The sequence below is a fragment of the Melanerpes formicivorus genome, unplaced genomic scaffold (genome assembly GCF_026170545.1).
Source record: "Melanerpes formicivorus ecotype bairdi unplaced genomic scaffold, bMelFor1.0.p_v2 SCAF_140, whole genome shotgun sequence".
NCBI classification, from domain to species: Eukaryota; Metazoa; Chordata; class Aves; order Piciformes; family Picidae; genus Melanerpes; species Melanerpes formicivorus.
Window position 1 is genome coordinate 721,528 of NW_027142492.1, and position 19,791 is coordinate 741,318.

Here is a 19,791-nt window from a genome sequence, read left to right on the forward strand (position 1 = left end):
ACCCTGAGATCCCTGAGAGCCCTGAGTCAACTAAGAGACCCTGAGATTCCCTGTTTCCCTTTTCTTCGCTTCGTCGGCGAAGAAATGAACTGTTTTCCATTTTTCTCATTTTCTGATTTTCTTGGACTTTTGAATCATCTACATCTGAGCATAGCCGGAATGGACTATGAACTTTACTCACGAACTGTAAATATCATTTTGGATTGGATGGACAGTATGAACAGCCAATGAAATTGTTTAGAAGGGGTGGATTGTGGCCGGTTGACGTTGCCCCCTTAAGAAAGGGAATATGGTGGACGGAAGTTGGTAAACGGAAGGAATAGTCTAAACTAATTTCATTGGACGAGTGGGAGGAAGCACTTCTGAGCTGGGACTATACTGGACATTTCCAGCACTTCTCAGTCAGTCTTGCTTCCGCCTTTCTACGGTGCGGCTGCTCTCTGTCCCTGTGCTGGGCTTTCTGCCAAGGCTCCGGCCTTGAGAGAAAAACTGATAAGGCCTGTATTAACTCCTTTCCAATTAACACAAAACTGCTTTTAACTTCTTTCTTTCGCTCTCTCTCTTTTCTAACCTAATCTGGGGAAAGGGGGGAAAGAGGGGAAAGAGGAGGTGGGGAACCCCCCTCTCTGCCGAGAGGGGTTCACTCTCATTTCTGTGTTACTCTGTTGTATATCTTTGTATATATTGTAGATATTGTAAATTTGTAAATAATCCCCTGCATTCTCTACATTGCTTTGTAAATATAGCTCCACTGCTTTGCTAATTCAGCTTGCGAGTTTTTTTTTCCTTTCCCTTCAATTTTTTTTCCCTTTTACTTTACAAAGGGGGAAGGGAGGAGGCTTCTCAGCCTTACCCCTTCCATCCCACGACACATTTGCAATCTGATCTAACTTCTGGCGGCACTCAAAATGAGTATTTGAATTCTGCCCTAACACTTTCCTCTGCGGAGATACATGCATTAATCTGCAGCTGCATAAAGCACTTCTGAGACAATTCGAATAGAAGCAAAACATTGTTGGGGCAAAACCTAAAGGGAAAAGCCTAGCACCAAATTGCATTTGCCATCTGATCTAACTTCTGGAGACAGTCAAAATGATCCTTAGAATTCTTCCCTACCTCTTTCCACGGCTGAGATACAGGGTGGTCCACACTGCTGTAAAATGCTTGATTTCGAGAGTGATCGAAACTAATGAAAACATTGTTGGGGTAAAACCTAAAGGGAAAGGCCTAGCACCAAAATGCATTTGCGATCTGATCTAACTTCTGGAGACAGTCAAAATGAGTATTTGAATTCAGCCCTAACACTTTCCTCTGCTGAGATACATGCTTTAATCTACAGCTCCATACAGCTCTTCTGAGACAATTCGAATAGAAGCAAAGCATCCTTGGGGAAAAACCTAAAGGGAAAAGCCTTGCAATGAATTCCATTTGCCATCTGATCTAACTTCTGGAGGCAGTCAAAATGAGTATTTTAATTCAGCCCTTACACTTTCCTCTGCTGAGATACATGCTTTACTCTACAGCTGCATTGTGCGCTTGGGAGACAATTCGAATAGAAGCAAAACATTGTTGGGGCAAAACCTAAAGGGAAAAGCCTAGCACCAAATTGCATTTGCCATCTGATCTAACTTCTGGAGGCAGTCAAAATGAGTCTTTGAATTCTGCCCTAACACTTTCCCCTGCTGAGATACAGGGTGGTCCACACTGCTGTAAAATGCTTGATTTCGAGAGTGATCGAAACTGATGAAAACATTGTTGGGGTAAAACCTAAAGGGAAAGGCCTAGCACCAAATTGCATTTGCCGTCTGATGTAACTTCTGGAGACAGTCAAAATGAGTTTTTTAATTCAGCCCTAACACGTTCCTCTGCTGAGATTCATGCAGTACTCTGCAGCTGCATAAAGCTCTTCTGAGACAATTCGAATAGAAGCAAAACATTCTTGGGGTAAAACCTAAAGGGAAAAGCCTAGCACCGAATGGCGTTTGCCGTCTGATGTAACTTCTGGAGACAGTCAAAATGAGTTTTTGAATTCAGCCCTAACACTTTCCTCTCCTGAGATACATGCTTTAATCTGCAGCTGCAAAAGCACTTCTGAGACAATTCGAATAGAAGCAAGACATTCTTGGTGTAAAACCTATATGGAAAAGCCCAGCAGCAAATTGCATTTGCCATCTGATCTAACTTCTGGCGGCGGTCAAAATGAGTATTTCCATTCTGCCCTAACACTTTCCTCTGCTGAGATACATGCATTAATCTGCAGCTGCATAAAGCTCTTCTGAGACAATTCGAATAGACGCAAAACATTCTTGGGATAAAACCTAAAAGGAAAAGCCTAGCACCAAATTGCATTTGCCATCTGATCTAACTTCTGGAGAGAGTCAAAATGAGTATTTGAATTCAGCCCTAACACTTTCCTCTGCTGAGATACATGCATTAATCTGCAGCTGCAAAAGCACTTCTGAGACAATTCGAATAGAAGCAAAACATTCTTGGGGCAAAACCTAAAGGGAAAAGCCTAGCACCAAATTGCATTTGCCATCTGATCTAACTTCTGGAGGCAGTCAAAATGAGTCTTTGAATTCTGCCCTAACACTTTCCTCTGCTGAGATACAGGGTGGTCCACACTGCTGTAAAATGCTTGATTTCGAGAGTGATCGAAACTGATGAAAACATTGTTGGGGTAAAACCTAAAGGGAAAGGCCTAGCACCAAATTGCATTTGCCGTCTGATGTAACTTCTGGAGACAGTCAAAATGAGTTTTTTAATTCAGCCCTAACACGTTCCTCTGCTGAGATACATGCTTTAATCTACAGCTGCATACAGCACTTCTGAGACAATTTGAATAGAAGCTAAACATTCTTGGGGCAAAACCTAAAGGGAAAAGCCAGCACCAAATTGCATTTGCCATCTGATCTAACTTCTGGAGACAGTCAAAATGATCCTTAGAATTCTTCCCTACCTCTTTCCTCTGCTGAGATACATGCTTTAATCTACAGCTGCATACAGCACTTCTGAGACAATTCGAATAGAAGCAAAACATCCTTGGGGAAAAACCTCAAGGGAAAAGCCTTGCACCGAATTCCATTTGCCATCTGATCTAACTTCTGGAGGCAGTCATAATGAGTATTTTAATTCAGCCCTAACACTTTCCTCTGCTGAGATACATGCTTTAATCTACAGCGGCATTCAGCACTTGGGAGACAATTCGAATAGAAGCAAAACATTCTTGGGATAATACCTAAAGGCAAAAGCCTAGTACCAAATTGCATTTACCCTCTGATCTAACTTCTAGAGAGAGTCAAAATGAGTATTTGAATTCTTCCCTAACACTTTCCCCTGCTGAGATACATGCATTAATCTGCAGCTGCAAAAGCACTTCTGAGACAATTCGAATAGAAGCAAAACATTGTTGGGGTAAAACCTAAAGGGAAAAGCCTAGCACCAAATTGCATTTGCCATCTGACCTAACTTCTGGAGGCAGTCAAAATGGGTTTTTGAATTCAGCCTTAACACTTTCCTCTGCTGAGATAGATGCTTTAATCTACAGCTGCATACAGCACTACTGAGACATTTCGAATAGAAGCAAAACATTATTGGGGTAAAACCTAAAGGGAAAAGCCTAGCACCAAATTGAATTTGCCATCTGATCTAACTTCTGGAGACAGTAAAAATGATCCTTAGAATTCTTCCCTGCCTCTTCCCTCTGCTGAGATACAGGGTGGTCCACACTGCTGTAAAATGCTAGATTTCGAGAGTGATCGAAACTAATGAAAACATTGTTGGGGTAAAACCTAAAGGCAAAAGCCTAGCACCAAATTGCATTTGCCCTCTGATCTAACTTCTAGAGAGAGTCAAAATGAGTATTTGAATTCTTCCCTAACACTTTCCTCTGCTGAGATGCATGCGTTAATCTGCATCTGCAAAAGCACTTCTGAGACAATTCGAATAGAAGCAAAACATGGTTGGGGCAAAATCTAAAGGGAAAAGCCTAGCACCAAAATGCATTTGCGATCTGATCTAACTTCTGGAGACAGTCAAAATGAGTATTTGAATTCAGCCCTAACACATTCCTCTGCTGAGATACATGCTTTAATCTACAGCTGCATACAGCTCTTCTGAGGCAATTCGAATAGAAGCAAAACATCCTTGGGGAAAAACCTAAAGGGAAAAGCCTTGCACTGTATTCCATTTGCCATCTGATCTAACTTCTGGAGGCAGTCAAAATGAGTATTTTAATTCAGCCCTTACACTTTCCTCTGCTGAGATACATGCTTTAATCAACAGCCGCATTCAGCACTTGGGAGACAATTCGAATAGAAGCAAAATATTCTTGGGGTAAAACCTAAAGGGAAAAGCCTAGCACCTAATTGCATTTGCCCTCTGATCTAACTTCTAGAGAGAGTCAAAATGAGTATTTGAATTCTTCCCTAACACTTTCCTCTGCTGAGACACATGCATTAATCTGCAGCTGCAAAAGCACTTCTGAGACAATCCGAATAGAAGCAAAACATTGTTGGGGCAAAACCTAAAGGGAAAAGCCTAGCACCAAATTGCATTTGCCATCTGATCTAACTTCTGGAGGCAGTCAAAATGAGTCTTTGAATTCTGCCCTAACACTTTCCTCTGCTGAGATACAGGGTGGTCCACACTGCTGTAAAATGCTTGATTTCGAGAGTGGTCGAAACTGATGAAAACATTGTTGGGGTAAAACCAAAAGGGAAAGGCCTAGCACCAAATTGCATTTGCCATCTGATCTAATTTCTGGAGGCAGTCAAAATGAGTATTTGAATTCAGCCCTAACACTTTCCTCTGCTGAGATACATGCATTAATCTGCAGCTGCATAAAGCACTTCTGAGACAATTCGAATAGAAGCAAAACATTCTTGGTGTCAAACCTAAATGGAAAAGCCCAGCACCAAATTGCATTTGCCATCTGATCTAACTTCTGGCGGCGCTCAAAATGAGTATTTCAATTCTGCCCTAACACTTTCCTCTGCTGAGATACATGCATTAATCTGCAGCTGCATAAAGCTCTTCTGAGACAATTCGAATAGAAGCAAAACATTCTTGGGATAAAACCTAAAAGGAAAAGCCTAGCACCAAATTGCATTTACCATCTGATCTAACTTCTGGAGAGAGTCAAAATGAGTATTTGAATTCAGCCCTAACACTTTCCTCTGCTGAGATACATGCATGCATCTACAGCTGCATACAGCACTTATGAGACAATTCGAATACAAGCTAAACAATCTTGTGGCAAAACCTAAAGGGAAAAGCCAGCACCAAATTGTATTTGCGATCTGATCTAACATATGGAGACAGTCAAAATGATCCTTAGAATTCTTCCCTACCTCTTTCCTCTGCTGAGATACAGGGTGGTCCCCACTGCTGTAAAATGCTTGATTTCGAGAGTGATCGAAATTAATGAAAACATTGTTGGGGTAAAACCTAAAGGGAAAGGCCTAGCACCAAAATGCATTTGCGATCTGATCTAACTTCTGGAGGCAGTCAAAATGATCCTAAGAATTCTTACCTACCTCTTTCCTCTGCTGACATACAGGGTGGTCCACACTGGTGTAAAATGCTTGATTTCGAGAGTGATCGAAACTAATGAAAACATTGTTGGGGTAAAACCGAAAGGGAAAGGCCTAGCACCAAATTGCATTTGCCATCTGATCTAACTTCTGGAGACAGTCAAAATGAGTATTTGAATTCAGCCCTAACACTTTCCTCTGCTGAGATACATGCATTAATCTGCAGCTGCATAAAGCACTTCTGAGACAATTCGAATAGAAGCAAAACATTCTTGGGGTAAAACCTACAGGGAAAAGCCTAGCACCAAATTGCATTTGCCATCTGATCTAACTTCTGGAGGTAGTCAAAATGAGCATTTGAATTCAGCCCTAACACTTTCCTCTGCTGAGATACATGCTTTAATCTGCAGCTGCAAAAGCACTTCTGAGACAATTCGAATAGAAGCAAAACATTCTTGGGGTAAAACCTAAATGGTAAAGCCTAGCACCAAATTGCATTTGCCATCTGATCTAACTTCTGGAGGCAGTCAAAATGAGCATTTGAATTCAGCCCTAACACTTTCCTCTGCTGAGATACATGGATTAATCTACAGCTGCATACAGAACTACTGAGACAATTCGAATAGAAGCAAAACATTCTTGGGGTAAAACCTAAAGGGAAAAGCCTTGCACCAAATTCCATTTTCCATCTGATCTAACTTCTGGAGACAGTCAAAAAGAGTATTTGATTTCAGCCCTAACACTTTCCTCTGCTGAGATACATGCTTTAATCTGCAGCTGCATAAAGCACTTCGGAGACAATTCGAATAGAAGCAAAACATTCTTGGGGTAAAACCTAAAGCGAAAAGCCTAGCACCAAATTGCATTTGCTGTCTGATGTAACTTCTGGAGGCAGTCAAAATGAGTTTTTTAATTCAGCCCTAACACTTTCCTCTGCTGAGATACATGCTTTAATCTACAGCTGCATACAGCACTTCTGAGACAATTTGAATAGAAGCTAAACATTCTTGGGGCAAAACCTAAAGAGAAAAGCCAGCACCAAATTACATTTGCCATCTGATCTAACTTCTGGAGACAGTCAAAATGATCCTTAGAATTCTTCCCTACCTCTTTCCACTGCTCAGATACAGGGTGTCCACAATGCTGTAAAATGCTTGATTTCGAGAGTGATCGAAACTAATGAAAACATTGTTGGGGTAAAACCTAAAGGGAAAGTCCTAGCACCAAAATGCATTTGCGATCTGATCTAACTTCTGGAGGCAGTCAAAATAATCCTTAGAATTCTTCCCTACCTCTTTCCTCTGCTGAGATACAGGGTGGTCCACACTGCTGTAAAATGCTTGGTTTCGAGAGTGATCGAAACTAATGAAAACATTGTTGGGGTAAAACCTAAAGGGAAAGGCCTAGCACCAAATTGCATTTGCCATCTGATCTAACTTCTGGAGGCAGTCAAAATGAGTCTTTGAATTCTGCCCTAACACTTTCCTCTGCTGAGATACAGGGTGGTCCACACTGCTGTAAAATGCTTGATTTCGAGAGTGGTCGAAACTGATGAAAACATTGTTGGGGTAAAACCAAAAGGGAAAGGCCTAGCACCAAATTGCATTTGCCATCTGATCTAATTTCTGGAGGCAGTCAAAATGAGTATTTGAATTCAGCCCTAACACTTTCCTCTGCTGAGATACATGCATTAATCTGCAGCTGCATAAAGCACTTCTGAGACAATTCGAATAGAAGCAAAACATTCTTGGTGTCAAACCTAAATGGAAAAGCCCAGCACCAAATTGCATTTGCCATCTGATCTAACTTCTGGCGGCGCTCAAAATGAGTATTTCAATTCTGCCCTAACACTTTCCTCTGCTGAGATACATGCATTAATCTGCAGCTGCATAAAGCTCTTCTGAGACAATTCGAATAGAAGCAAAACATTCTTGGGATAAAACCTAAAAGGAAAAGCCTAGCACCAAATTGCATTTACCATCTGATCTAACTTCTGGAGAGAGTCAAAATGAGTATTTGAATTCAGCCCTAACACTTTCCTCTGCTGAGATACATGCATGCATCTACAGCTGCATACAGCACTTATGAGACAATTCGAATACAAGCTAAACAATCTTGTGGCAAAACCTAAAGGGAAAAGCCAGCACCAAATTGTATTTGCGATCTGATCTAACATATGGAGACAGTCAAAATGATCCTTAGAATTCTTCCCTACCTCTTTCCTCTGCTGAGATACAGGGTGGTCCCCACTGCTGTAAAATGCTTGATTTCGAGAGTGATCGAAATTAATGAAAACATTGTTGGGGTAAAACCTAAAGGGAAAGGCCTAGCACCAAAATGCATTTGCGATCTGATCTAACTTCTGGAGGCAGTCAAAATGATCCTAAGAATTCTTACCTACCTCTTTCCTCTGCTGACATACAGGGTGGTCCACACTGGTGTAAAATGCTTGATTTCGAGAGTGATCGAAACTAATGAAAACATTGTTGGGGTAAAACCGAAAGGGAAAGGCCTAGCACCAAATTGCATTTGCCATCTGATCTAACTTCTGGAGACAGTCAAAATGAGTATTTGAATTCAGCCCTAACACTTTCCTCTGCTGAGATACATGCATTAATCTGCAGCTGCATAAAGCACTTCTGAGACAATTCGAATAGAAGCAAAACATTCTTGGGGTAAAACCTACAGGGAAAAGCCTAGCACCAAATTGCATTTGCCATCTGATCTAACTTCTGGAGGTAGTCAAAATGAGCATTTGAATTCAGCCCTAACACTTTCCTCTGCTGAGATACATGCTTTAATCTGCAGCTGCAAAAGCACTTCTGAGACAATTCGAATAGAAGCAAAACATTCTTGGGGTAAAACCTAAATGGTAAAGCCTAGCACCAAATTGCATTTGCCATCTGATCTAACTTCTGGAGGCAGTCAAAATGAGCATTTGAATTCAGCCCTAACACTTTCCTCTGCTGAGATACATGGATTAATCTACAGCTGCATACAGAACTACTGAGACAATTCGAATAGAAGCAAAACATTCTTGGGGTAAAACCTAAAGGGAAAAGCCTTGCACCAAATTCCATTTTCCATCTGATCTAACTTCTGGAGACAGTCAAAAAGAGTATTTGATTTCAGCCCTAACACTTTCCTCTGCTGAGATACATGCTTTAATCTGCAGCTGCATAAAGCACTTCGGAGACAATTCGAATAGAAGCAAAACATTCTTGGGGTAAAACCTAAAGCGAAAAGCCTAGCACCAAATTGCATTTGCTGTCTGATGTAACTTCTGGAGGCAGTCAAAATGAGTTTTTTAATTCAGCCCTAACACTTTCCTCTGCTGAGATACATGCTTTAATCTACAGCTGCATACAGCACTTCTGAGACAATTTGAATAGAAGCTAAACATTCTTGGGGCAAAACCTAAAGAGAAAAGCCAGCACCAAATTACATTTGCCATCTGATCTAACTTCTGGAGACAGTCAAAATGATCCTTAGAATTCTTCCCTACCTCTTTCCACTGCTCAGATACAGGGTGTCCACAATGCTGTAAAATGCTTGATTTCGAGAGTGATCGAAACTAATGAAAACATTGTTGGGGTAAAACCTAAAGGGAAAGTCCTAGCACCAAAATGCATTTGCGATCTGATCTAACTTCTGGAGGCAGTCAAAATAATCCTTAGAATTCTTCCCTACCTCTTTCCTCTGCTGAGATACAGGGTGGTCCACACTGCTGTAAAATGCTTGGTTTCGAGAGTGATCGAAACTAATGAAAACATTGTTGGGGTAAAACCTAAAGGGAAAGGCCTAGCACCAAATTGCATTTGCCATCTCATATAACTTCTGGAGGCAGTCAAAATGAGTATTTGAATTCAGCCCTAACACTTTCCTCTGCTGAGATACATGCTTTAATCTACAGATGCATACAGCACTTGGGAGACATTTCGAATAGAAGCAAAACATCCTTGGGGAAAAACCTCAAGGGAAAAGCCTTGCACCGAATTCCATTTGCCATCTGATCTAACTTCTGGAGGCAGTCAAAATGAGTATTTTAATTCAGCCCTAACACTTTCCTCTGCGGAGATACATGCTTTAATCAACAGCTGCATTCAGCACTTGGGAGACAATTCGAATAGAAGCAAAACATTCTTGGGGTAAAACCTAAAGGGAAAAGCCTAGTACCAAATTACATTTGCCCTCTGATCTAACTTCTAGAGAGAGTCAAAATGAGTATTTGAATTCTTCCCTAACACTTTCCCCTGCTGAGATACATGCATTAATCTGCAGCTGCAAAAGCACTTCTGAGACAATTCGAATAGAAGCAAAACATTGTTGGGGTAAAACCTAAAGGGAAATGCCTAGCACCAAATTGCATTTGCCATCTGACCTAACTTCTGGAGGCAGTCAAAATGGGTTTTTGAATTCAGCCTTAACACTTTCCTCTGCTGAGATAGATGCTTTAATCTACAGCTGCATACAGCACTACTGAGACATTTCGAATAGAAGCAAAACATTATTGGGGTAAAACCTAAAGGGAAAAGCCTAGCACCAAATTGAATTTGCCATCTGATCTAACTTCTGGAGACAGTAAAAATGATCCTTAGAATTCTTCCCTACCTCTTCCCTCTGCTGAGATACAGGGTGGTCCACACTGCTGTAAAATGCTTGATTTCGAGAGTGATCGAAACTAATGAAAACGTTGTTGGGGTAAAACCTAAAGGCAAAAGCCTAGCACCAAATTGCATTTGCCATCTGATCTAACTTCTGGAGGCAGTCAAAATGAGTATTTGAATTCAGCCCTAACACTTTCCTCTGCTGAGATACATGCGTTAATCTGCATCTGCAAAAGCACTTCTGAGACAATTCGAATAGAAGCAAAACATTCTTGGGGTAAAACCTAAAGGGAAAAGCCAGCATCAAATTGCATTTGCCATCTGATCTAACTTCTGGAGACAGTCAAAATGATCCTTAGAATTCTTCCCTACCTCTTTCCTCTGCTGCCGATGCCTTGGCAGATAGCCCAGGAGCTGCAAGATGCTGCCAGAAGAACAAGCGGAAGGAAGACTGAAGACAGAAGTGCCAGAGTGCCCAGGATACTCCTCCTGCACTCCCAGTTCAGAAGGTGCTTCATCCCACTTCACCAATGAAATAGTTTAGATCCGTTCTTTTAGTTTATCAACTTCCGTCCACCATATTCCCTTTCTTAAGGGGACAGGCTCAACCGGCCACAGTCCACCCCTTCTAAACAATTTCATTGGCCGTTCATGCTGTCCATCCAATCCAAAATGATATTTACAGTTCGTGAGCAAAGGTCATAATCCATTCCGGCTATGCTCAGGTGTGGATGATTCAAAAGTCAAAGAAAATCAGAAAATGAGAAAAATGGAAAACAGTTCATTTCTTCGCCAACTTAGTGAAGAAAAGGGAAACAGGGATTCTCAGGGTCTCTTTGTTGACTCAGGGCCCTCAGGGATCTCAGGGTTCTTGCACCGTAGATTTCCTCATTGACTCTTCCTCTCGATGCGGTGTAGCTGTACAGCAGTTCGAAATTAACCTCTTTCAGCTAAAGTAAAATTTCTTTGTGGAATACACTGAATTTCACCATTCTCTTGCATTACCCAATAAGTGTGACCTGGACCTTCAGCTGAAACCACCCCTCGGACAGGTTTAGCCTCTCCTGAGGGTGAAAATACCCAAACAGTTTTACCTAACAGATTCTTTTCTCTAACAACAGGAACTCTATCACCTTCTACTTTCCGTAGCAAATCTGAATGTGCAGGTCCAGCTCGGTTCACTGAACCTCTACTATTTACCAGCCAGGTTGCTTGTGCTAAATGTTTTTCCCAGTTTTTCAAAGATCCACCCCCCATGGCTTTGAGAGTGGTCTTCAACAAACCGTTGTAGCTTTCAATCTTCCCTGACGCTGGTGCATAGTAGGGAATATGGAATATCCACTCAATACCGTGCTCTTTTGCCCAGTTCTTTACAAGGTTGTTCTTGAAATGAGTTCCGTTGTCTGACTCAATCCTCTCTGGAGTTCCGTGTCTCCACAGGATTTGTCTCTCCAGACCGAGAATGGTGTTGCGTGCAGTTGCATGTGGAACTGGATAAGTTTCCAACCATCCAGTGTTTGCCTCTACCATAGTAAGCACATACTGCTTACCAGAACGAGAACGTGGTAGAGTGATGTAGTCAATCTGCCAAGCTTCACCATACTTGTACTTGGACTATCTGTCACCATACCACAAGGGCTTAAGTCGTTTTGCCTGCTCAATAGCAGCACAAATGTCACAGTCATGGATGACTTGTGTGATAGCATCCATGGAAATGTCTATGGATCTGTCACGAGCCCATTGGTATGTTGCATCTCTGCCTTGATGTCCTGACGAATCATGAGACCACCGAGCTAAGAATATCTCACCTCGGTGTTTCCAGTCGAGATCAAGATTAGAGTCCATGTCTACTTGAGAAACTCTTGCAGCTAGATCTGCCTGATGGTTGTGTTGCTGTTCCTCAGTAGCTTTGCTCTTAGGAATGTGAGCATCGATGTGTCTCACTTTCACTGGAATTCTCTCGATTCGATCAGCAATGTCCTGCCATAGGTTGGCCACCCAAATGGGTTTTCCTTTTCTCTGCCAACCACTCTTCTTCCAGTTCTTTAGCCAACCCCATAGAGCATTGGGTACCATCCATGAGTCGGTGTAGAGATAAAGCTTTGGCCATCTCGCACGTTCAGCTACGTCGAGAGCTAGCTGGACAGCTTTTACCTCTGCGAACTGACTGGATTCTCCTTCTCCATCTTTCGCCTCTGCAACTCGGCGTGTTGGACTCCACACTGCAGACTTCCACCTTCGCTTGTTTCCAACAAGACAACAGGAACCGTCTGTGAACAAAGCATATTTCTTTTCATCCTCAGATAGGTCATTGTAAGGAGGAGCTTCCTCAGCACGAGTTACTTTCTCCTCTGGAGGTTTAGCACAGTTGATACCTTCAGGCCAACTTGAGATCACCACCACTAGACCAGGTCTTTCAAGATTTCCCATTCGAGCTCACTGTGTTATCAGAGCCATCCACTTAGACCATGTTGAGTCTGTGGCATGATGTGGTGTGGAGCCTTTGCCTTTGAACATCGAATTCAAAACTGGTAATCTGGGAGCGAGAAGAAGTTGTGATTCAGTTCCAATCACTACAGAAGATGCTTTCAATCATTCATAGGCAGCTAGAATTTCTTTCTCTGTTGGAGTATAATTAGCCTCTGAACCTCCGTAACCTCGACTCCAGAAACCAAGAGGTCATCCAAGTGTCTCACCCGGAGCTTTTTGCCACAAGCACCAGGTTGGACCATTGTCACTTGCAGCCGTGTACAAAATGTTCTTAATGTCTGGACCATCTCGGACAGGTCCCAGACCCATTTCTTGAATTACCTCTTGTTTTATTTGGTCAAAGGCTGCTTGTTGTTCAGGTCCCCAGTGGAAATGGTTTCTCTTTCGAGTCACATCATACAGAGGTTTCACAATCTGACTGTATCCAGGAATGTGCAGTCTCAAAAATCCCACTATCCCCAAGAAAGAGGTGCTAGGCTTTTCCCGTTAGGTTTTACCCCAAGAATGTTTTGCTTCTATTCGATTTGTCTCAGAAGTGCTGTATGCAGCTGTAGATTAATGCATGTATCTCAGCAGAGGAAAGTGTTAGAGCTGAAGTCAAATACTCATTTTGACTGCCTCCAGAAGTTAGATCAGATGGCAAATGCAATTTGGTGCTAGGCTTTTCCCTTTAGGTTTTACCCCACGAATGTTTTCATTAGTTTTGATCACTCTCGAAATCAAGCATTTTACAGCAGTGTGGACCACCCTGTATCTCTGCAGAGGAAAGAGGTAGGGAAGAATTCTAAGGATCTTTTTGACTGTCTCCAGAAGTTAGATCAGATGGCAAATGCAATTTGGTGCTAGGCTTTTCTCTTTTGGTTTTACCCCAAGAATGCTTTGCTTCTATTCGAATTATCTCAGAAGTGCTGTATGCAGCTGTAGATTAAAGCATGTATCTCAGCAGAGAAAAGTGTTAGGGCTGAATTCAAATACTAATTTTGACTGTCTCCAGAAGTTAGATCAGATGGCAAATGCAATTTGGTGCTTGGCTTTTCCCTTTAGGTTTTACCCCAAGAATGTTTTGCTGCTATTCGAATTATCTCAGAAGTGCTGTATGCAGCTGTAGATTAAAGCATGTATCTCAGCAGAGAAAAGTGTTAGGGCTGAAATCAAATACTCATTTTGACTGCCTCCAGAAGTTAGATCAGATGGCAAATGCAATTTGTTGCTAGGCCTTTCCCTTTAGGTTTTACCCCAACAATGTTTTCATTAGTTTCGAACACTCTCGAAATCGAGCATTTTACAGCAGTGTGGAACACCCTGTATCTCAGCAGAGGAAAGAGGTAGGGAAGAATTCTAAGGATCATTTTGACTGTCTCCAGAAGTTAGAGCAGATGGCAAATGCAATTTGGTGCTAGGCTTTTCCCTTTACGTTTTTCCCCAAGAATGTTTTGCTTCTATTCGAATTGTCTCAGAAGTGGTTTAGGCAGCTGCAGATTAATGCATGTATCTCAGCAGAGGAAAGTGTTAGGGCTGAATTCGAAGGATCTTTTTGACTGTCTCCAGAAGTTAGATCAGATGGCAAATGCAATTTGGTGCTAGGCCTTTCCCTTTAGGTTTTACCCCAACAATTTTTTCATTAGTTTCGATCAATCTCGAAATCAAGCATTTTGCAGCAGTGTTGACCACCCTGTATCTCAGCAGAGGAAAGAGGTAGGGAAGAATTCTAAGGATCATTTTGACTGCCTCCAGAAGTTAGTTCAGATGGCAAATGTAATTTGGTGCTAGGCTTTTGCCTTAAGGTGTTACCCCAACAATTTTTTCATTAGTTTCGATCAATCTCGAAATCGAGCATTTTGCAGCAGTGTTGACCACCCTGTATCTCAGCAGAGGAAAGAGGTAGGGAAGAATTCTAAGGATCATTTTGACTGTCTCCAGAAGTTAGATCAGATGGCAAATGCAATTTGGTGCTACGCTTTTCCCTTTAGGTTTTACCCCAAGAATGTTTTGCCTCTATTCGAATTGTCTCAGAAGTGCTGTATGCAGCTGCAGATTAATGCATGTATCTCAGCACAGGAAAGTGTTAGGGCAGAATTCAAATACTCATTTTGACTGCCTCCAGAAGCTAGATCAGATGGCAAATGCAATTTGGTGCCAGGCCTTTCCCTTTAGGTTTTACGCCTTCAATGTTTTCCTTCTATTCGCAGTGTCTCTGAAGTGCTGTATGCAGCTGTAGATTAAAGCATGTATCTCTGCAGAGGAAAGTGTTAGGGCCGAATTCAATTACTCATTTTGACTGCCTCCAGAAGTTAGATCAGATGGCAAATGCAATTTGGTGCTAGCCCTTTCCCTTTAGGTTTTACCCCAACAATTTTTTCATTACTTTTGATCTATCTCGAAATCAAGAATTTTACAACAATGTGGACCACCCTGTATCTCAGCAGAGGAAAGAGGTTGGGAAGAATTCTAAGGATCATTTTGACTGCTTCCAGAAGTTAGATCAGATGGCAAATGCATTTTGGTGCTAAGCCTTTCCCTTTAGTTTTTACCCCAAGAGTGATTTCATTAGTTGCAATCGCACTCGAAATCAAGCATTTTACAGCAGTGTGGACCACCCTGTATCTCAGGAGAGGAAAGAGGTAGCGAATAAGTCTAAGGCTCATTTTGACTGTCTCCAGAAGTTAGAGCAGATGGCAAATGCAATTTGGTGCTAGGCTTTTCCCTTTAGGTTTTACCCCAACAATGTTTTCATTAGTTTCGATCAATCTCGAAATCAAGCAATTTGCATCAGTGTTGACCACCCTGTATCTCAGCAGAGGAAAGAGGTAGGGAAGAATTCTAAGGATCATTTTGACTGTCTCCAGAAGTTAGAGCAGATGGCAAATGCAATTTGGTGCTAGGCTTTTCCCTTTACGTTTTTCCCCAAGAATGTTTTGCTTCTATTCGAATTGTCTCAGAAGTGGTTTAGGCAGCTGCAGATTAATGCATGTATCTCAGCAGAGGAAAGTGTTAGGGCTGAATTCGAAGGATCTTTTTGACTGTCTCCAGAAGTTAGATCAGATGGGAAATGCAATTTGGTGCTAGGCCTTTCCCTTTAGGTTTTACCCCAACAATGTTTTCATTAGTTTCGATCACTCTCGAAATCAAGCATTTTACAGCAGTGTGGACCACCCAGTATCTCAGCAGAGGAAAGAGGTAGGGAAGAATTCTAAGGATCATTTTGACTGTCTCCAGAAGTTAGAGCAGATGGCAAATGCAATGTGGTGCTAGGCCTTTCCCTTTAGGTTTTTCCCCAGCAATGTTTTCATTAGTTTCAATCACTCTCGAAATCAAGCATTTTACAGCAGTATGGACCACCCAGTATCTCAGCAGAGGAAAGAGGTAGGGAAGAATTCTAAGGATCATTTAGACTGCCTCCAGAAGTTAGATCAGATGGCAAATGCGATTTGGTGCTAGGCTTTTCCCTTTAGGTTTTACCCCAAGAATGTTTTGCTTCTATTCGAATTGTCTCAGAAGTGCTGTATGCAGCTGCCGATTAAAGCATGTATCTCAGCAGAGGACAGTGTTAGGGCTGAATTCAAATACTCATTTTGACTGCCTCCAGAAGTTAGATCAGATGGCAAATGCAATTTGGTGCTAGGCCTTTCCCTTTAGGTTTTACCCCAACACTTACAGGATGGCCAAGGGTTCAGGCCTAGCCAGCATGGATTTAGGAAGGACAGGTCCTGCCTGACCAACCTGATCACCTTCTATGATCAGGTGACCCGCCTGGTGGATGTGGGGAGGCCTGTTGATGTAGTCTACCTGGACCTCAGCAAGGCCTTTGACACCGTCCCCCATAGCAAACTGCTGGCCAAGCTGTCAGCCCATGGCTTGGACGGGAGCACACTGCGATGGGTTAGGAACTGGGTGGATGGCCGAGCCCAGAGAGTGGTGGTGAATGGTGCCACATCCCGCTGGCAGCCAGTCACTAGTGGTGTGCCCCAAGTATCAGTGCTGGGCCCTGTGCTCTTTAACATCTTTATAGATGATCTGGATGAGGGCATTGAGACCATCATCAGTAAATTTGCTGACGACACCAAGCTGGGGGCAAGAGTTTATCTGCTGGAGGGTAGAGAGGCTCTGCAGAGAGACCTCGACAGGCTGGACAGATGGGCAGAACCCAACGGCATGAGATTTAACACATCCAAGTGCCGGGTTCTGCACATTGGACACAACAACCCCATGCAGTGCTACAGGCTGGGGTCAGAGTGGCTGGAGAGCAGCCAGGCAGAGAGGGACCTGGGGGTGCTGGTTGATGGTAGGCTGAACATGAGCCTGCAGTGTGCCCAGGCAGCCAAGAGGGCCAATGGCATCCTGGCCTGCATCAAGAACAGTGTGGCCAGCAGGAGCAGGGAGGTCATTCTGCCCCTGTACACTGCACTGGTTAGGCCACACCTCGAGTACTGTGTCCAGTTCTGGGCCCCTCAGTTTAGGAAGGATGTTGACTTGCTGGAACGAGTCCAGAGAAGAGCAACAAAGTTGGTGAGGGGTTTGGAACACAAGCCCTATGAGGAGAGGCTGAGGGAGCTGGGGCTGCTTAGCCTGGAGAAGAGGAGACTCAGGGGTGACCTTATCACTCTCTACAACTACCTGAAGGGAGGTTGTAGAAAGGCTGATGATGGTCTCTTCTCCCAGGCACCCAGTACCAGAACAAGAGGACACAGTCTCAGGCTGTGCCAGGGGAGGTTCAGCTTGGACGTTAGGAAGAAGTTCTATACAGAAAGAGTGATTGCGCTATGGAATGGGTTGCCCGGGGAGGTGGTGGAGTCGCCGTCATTGAAGGTGTTCAGAAGGGGACTTGATGGGGTGCTTGGTGCCATGGGTTAGCTGTTTGGGTGGGTTGGATTGGTTGATGGGTTAGACACGATGATCTTGAAGGTCTCTTCCAACCTGGTTTGGTTTATTCTAATAAAGGTTTATTCTAATGTTTTCATTAGTTTCGATCACTCTCGAAATCAAGCATTTTACAGCAGTGTGGACCACCCTGTATCTCAGCAGAGGAAAGAGGTAGGGAAGAATTCTAAGGGTCATTTTGACTGTCTCCAGCAGTTGGATCAGATGGCAAATGCAATTTGGTGCTAGGCTTTTCCCTTTAGGTTTTACCCCAAGAATGTTTTGCTTCTATTCGAATTGTCTCAGAAGTGCTGTATGCAGCTGTAGATTAAAGCATGTATCTCAGCAGAGGAAAGTGTTAGGGCTGAATTCAAATACTCATTTTGACTGTCTCCAGAAGTTAGATCAGATGGCAAATGCAATTTGGTGCTAGGCTTTTCCCTTTAGGTTTTACCCCAAGAATGTTTTGCTGCTATTCGAATTGTCTCAGATGTGCTGTATGCAGCTGCAGATTAAAGCATGTATCTCAGCAGAGGAAAGTGTTAGGGCTGAATTCGAAGGATCTTTTTGACTCTCTCCAGAAGTTAGATCAGATGGCAAATGCAATTTGGTGCTAGGCTTTTCCCTTTAGGTTTTACCCGAAGAATGTTTTCATTAGTTTCGATCACTCTCGAAATCAAGCATTTTACAGCAGTGTGGACCACCCTGTATCTCAGCAGAGGAAAGAGGTAGGGAAGAATTCTAAGGATCATTTTGACTGTCTCCAGAAGTTAGATCAGATGGCAAATGCAATTTGGTGCTAGGCCTATCCCTTTAGGTTTTACCCCAGCAATGTTTTCATTATTTATGAAAACTCTCGTACTCAAGCATTTTACAGCAGTGTGGACCACCCTGTATCTCAGCAGAGGAAAGAGGTAGGGAGGAATTCTAAGGATTGTTTTGACTGTCTCCAGAAGTTAGATCAGATGGCAAATGCAATTTGGTGCTAGGCTTTTCCCTTTAGGTTTTACCCCAAGAATGTTATGCTGCTATTCGAATTGTCTCAGAAGTTCTGCATGCAGCTGTATATTAATGCATGTATCTCAGCAGAGGAAAGTGTTAGGGCTGAATTCAAATACTCATTTTGACTGCCTCCAGAAGTTAGGTCAGATGGCAAATGCAATTTGGTGCTAGGCTTTTCCCTTAAGATTTTACCCCAAGAATGGTTTGCTTCTATTCCAGTTGTCTCACAAGTGTTGTATGCAGCTGTAGATGAATGCATGTATCTCAGTAGAGGAAAGTGTTAGGGCTGAATTCAAATACTCGTTTTGACTGCCTCCAGAAGTTAGATCAGATGGCAAATGCAATTTGGTGCTAGGCTTTTCCCTTTAGGTTTTACCCCAGCAATGTTTTCATTAGTTTCGATTAATCTCGAAATCAAGCATTTTGCAGCAGTGTTGACCACCCTGTATCTCAGCAGAGGAAAGAGGTAGGGAAGAATTCTAAGGACCATTTTGACTGCCTCCAGAAGTTAGTTCAGATGGCAAATGTAATTTGGTGCTAGGCTTTTGCCTTAAGGTTTTACCCCAACAATTTTTTCATTAGTTTCGATCAATCTCGAAATCAAGCATTTTGCAGCAGTGTTGACCACCCTGCATCTCAGCAGAGGAAAGAGGTAGGGAAGAATTCTAAGGATCATTTTGACTGTCTCCAGAAGTTAGATCAGATGGCAAATGCAATTTGGTGCTACGCTTTTCCCTTTAGGTTTTACCCCAAGAATGTTTTGCCTCTATTCGAATTGTCTCAGAAGTGCTGTATGCAGCTGTAGATTAAAGCATGTATCTCTGCAGAGGAAAGTGTTAGGGCAGAATTCAATTACTCATTTTGACTGCCTCCAGAAGTTAGATCAGATGGCAAATGCAATTTGGTGCTAGCACTTTCCCTTTAGGTTTTACCCCAACAAAATTTTCATTTGTTTCGATCACTCTCGAAATCAAGCATTTTACACAGTGTTGACCGCCCTGTATCTCAGCAGAGGAAAGAGGTTGGGAAGAATTCTAAGGATCATTTTGACTGCTTCCAGAAGTTAGATCAGATGGCAAATGCATTTTGGTGCTAAGCCTTTCCCTTTAGGTTTTACCCCAAGAGTGATTTCATTAGTTGCAATCGCACTCAAAATCAAGCATTTTACAGCAGTGTGGACCACCCTGTATCTCAGGAGAGGAAAGAGGTAGGGAATAAGTCTATAGCTCATTTTGACTGTCTCCTGAAGTTAGATCAGATGGCAAATGCAATTTGGGGCTAGGCTTTTCCCTTTAGGTTTT